The sequence below is a fragment of the Xyrauchen texanus genome, chromosome 35 (genome assembly GCF_025860055.1).
Source record: "Xyrauchen texanus isolate HMW12.3.18 chromosome 35, RBS_HiC_50CHRs, whole genome shotgun sequence".
Taxonomy (NCBI): domain Eukaryota; kingdom Metazoa; phylum Chordata; class Actinopteri; order Cypriniformes; family Catostomidae; genus Xyrauchen; species Xyrauchen texanus.
In genome coordinates, this window is record NC_068310.1 from 38,272,069 (window position 1) to 38,275,710 (window position 3,642).

Consider the following 3,642-nt stretch of genomic DNA (forward strand, 5'->3'; position numbering starts at 1 on the left):
CCAATCATGAGTCTCCAAAGGCTGCTTGTCAGTATGAATGATATAAACCAACTCCCATGCCTCTGTGACATTCAGAATGGAAGATATCCCTCTATGGATTTTGGTTGTTAAGGTGCTCGACAATGGTTGCTAGGGAGGGGCTAGGAAGTGTTGAAGTGATGCATGATTGGCTGTTTGCTGTCCCGAGTCAAACGAGACCACCCTTGTGTTTCTATGACACTTCTATCCGGAGATATCCCTTTGATCTTTTTCAATAGAAGTCTATGGGACTTGTTGCTAAGGTGCTCTTAATGGTTGCTAGGGCGTGGCTTGATAGCTTCACAATGATCCAGAGAGACTGATTGGTTGTCTGAGTAAAATGAGCCCACCCCCTCGTCTCTATGACACTGTGATCCAGAGCTATGTTCAATACAAATCCCTATGCCTTTTCATTTCATGGGCCGTCCTACACCATTATAAGTCAATTGGGGCATTTTTGGGCAGCTCCTGCCCCCAGGGTGCAACTTTTACCCCATATTGAGGTATGCTCTTACAGAGCCTGCCAGCCTCTTCAAATGTGGCAAATCACACGCTTGTACTGAAATCCTCGCTTGGAGCTGTGACGCGTCAAAGTTTGTCTCAATGTTAAGTCTATGGGATTTTTCGGCGCTTTTTGCCCCTGGGGCAAATACCGCACTCCGATCGCTTATAAAAGTCATAGCACACGTGTCCTCAATAGGCCGCTCGATTTGATACCTCATTCGTGGGTCTACGCCAAACGGTGCGGGACGAGTTAGGTGCCGAGTTTTGTTAAGAGATATAATAAAAATAACTAGATAGGTACATTTCCTGAAGAAAATGTGAGTGGTGCTTGCCGTGGCAAAACTCGGTCAAACAGCATGTTGTAACTGGAAAAGAAAAAAATTATGGTCATAAATAAATCAGCCCAGAAGTCTGTACGATTTTCTGGTGCAGAAATATGTGATTTTTTACTCGGTTGCTAGGGTAAGCCCATGTGGTTGCTATGCAGTTACCAAGGTAATACAATACATGGCTCCTTTCCATCCTGAGTGAAGTAAGTCAACCCGAAGTCTGTAGTGTTTTCTGGTGCAGAGATATGTGATTTGTTACTCGGTTGCTAGGGTAACCCCATCTGGTTGCTAGGCAGTTACCATATTGATACTAATGAAGTGTTCTTGCCATCCTGGTTGAAATAAATCAACCCGAAGTCTGTACTCTTTCTGGTGCCGAGATATGTGATTTGTTTCTCGGTTGCTAGGGTAACCCCATCTGGTTGCTAGGCAGTTACCATAGTGATAGTAATCAAGTGTCCTTAGCGATCCTGAGTGAAATAAATCAACCCGAAGTCTGTACTCTTTTCTGGTGCCGAGATATGTGATTTGTTTCTCGGTTGCTAGGGTAACCCCATCTGGTTGCTAGGCAGTTACCATAGTGATAGTAATCAAGTGTCCTTGCGATCCTGAGTGAAATAAATCAACCCGGAAGTCAGTACTATTTTGTGGTGCAGAGATATGTGATTTGTTACTCGGTTGCTAGGGTAACCCCATCTGGTTGCTAGGCAGTTACCATAGTGATAGTAATCAAGTGTCCTTGCCATCCTGATTGAAATAAGTCAACCCAGAAGTATCTACGCTTTTCTGATGCAGAGATATGTGATTTGTTACTCGGTTGCTAGGGTAACCCCATGTGGTTGCTAGGCAGTAACCATATTGATACTAATGAAGTGTCCTTGCCATCCTGGTTGAAATAAATCAACCTGGAAGTCTGTACTCTTTTCTGGTGCCGAGATATGTGATTTGTTTCTCGGTTGCTAGGGTAACCCCATCTGGTTGCTAGGCAGTTACCATAGTGATAGTAATGAAGTGTCCTTGCCATCCTGAGTGAAATAAATCAACCCGAAGTCAGTACTATTTTCTGGTGCAGAGATATGTGATTTGTTACTCGGTTGCTAGGGTAACCCCATCTGGTTGCTAGGCAGTAATCATAGTGATACTAATCAAGTGTCCTTGCCATCCTGATTGAAATAAGTCAACCCGAAGTCTGTACGCTTTTCTGATGCAGAGATATGTGATTTGTTACTCGGTTGCTAGGGTAAGCACATGTGGTTGCTAGGCAGTTACCATAGTGATACTAATGAAGTGTCCTTGCCATCCTGATTGAAATAAGTCAACCCGAAGTCTCTATGTTTTTCTGATGCAGAGATATGTGATTTGTTACTCGGTTGCTAGGGTAACCCCATCTGGTTGCTAGGAAGTTAACATAGTGATACTTATCAAGTGTCCTTGCCATCCTGATTGAAATAAGTCAACCCGGAAGTCTCTATGTTTTTGTGATGCAGAGATATGTGATTTGTTACTCGGTTGCTAGGGTAAGCCCATCTGGTTGCTAGGCAGTTACCATAGTGATACTAATGAAGTGTCCTTGCCATCCTGATTGAAATAAGTCAACCCGGAAGTCTCTCTGATGTTCTGGTGCAGAGATATAGTTACTGCTAAACGGTTGCTAGGGTACTCTGTGTAGTTGCTAGGGAGTGGCTTGGCAGCTGCCAATCATGAATCTCCAAAGGCTGCTTGTCAGTATGAATGATATAAACCAACTCCCATGCCTCTGTGACATTCAGAATGGAAGATATCCCTCTATGGATTTTGGTTGTTAAGGTGCTCGACAATGGTTGCTAGGGAGGGGCTAGGAAGTGTTGAAGTGATGCATGATTGGCTGTTTGCTGTCCCGAGTCAAACGAGACCACCCTTGTGTTTCTATGACACTTCTATCCGGAGATATCCCTTTGATCTTTTTCAATAGAAGTCGATGGGACTTGTTGCTAAGGTGCTCTTAATGGTTGCTAGGGCGTGGCTTGATAGCTTCACAATGATCCAGAGAGACTGATTGGTTGTCTGAGTAAAATGAGCCCACCCCCTCGTCTCTATGACACTGTGATCCAGAGCTATGTTCAATACAAATCCCTATGCCTTTTCATTTCATGGGCCGCCCTACACCATTATAAGTCAATTGGGGCATTTTTGGGCAGCTCCTGCCCCCCAGGGGTGCAACTTTTACCCCATATTGAGGTATGCTCTTACAGAGCCTGCCAGCCTCTTCAAATGTGGCAAATCACACGCTTTACTGAAATCCTCGCTTGGAGCTGTGACGCGTCAAAGTTTGTCTCAATGTTAAGTCTATGGGATTTTTCGGCGCTTTTTTGCCCCTGGGGCAAATACCGTACCCGATCAGCTATAAAAGTCATAGCACATGTGTCCTCAATAGGCCGTTCGATTTGACACCTCATTCGTGGGTCTACGTCAAACGGTGTGGGACGAAGTTAGGTGCCAAGTTTTGTTAAGAGATATAAAAATAAAAATAAAAATAAAAATAAAAAGTATAATAATAAGTATGTGAGATTACAATAGTGATGCTTTGCAAGCACCACTAATTAAAATTGAATTTATTCAAAAACTGAATCTGAATTGTATCATTTGAAATTGAATTTATTCGTTTGGAACTGAAGTCCAATAAAATTTGATCCTCACTGAAAATTAAACTCTCTATATATCTTCACATTCACTTCTCACAATTCAGATTCAGTTCTCAAATTCAATTTCAAGTTACTGATACAGACATCCGGGTAGTTGGAGGATGAAGGAA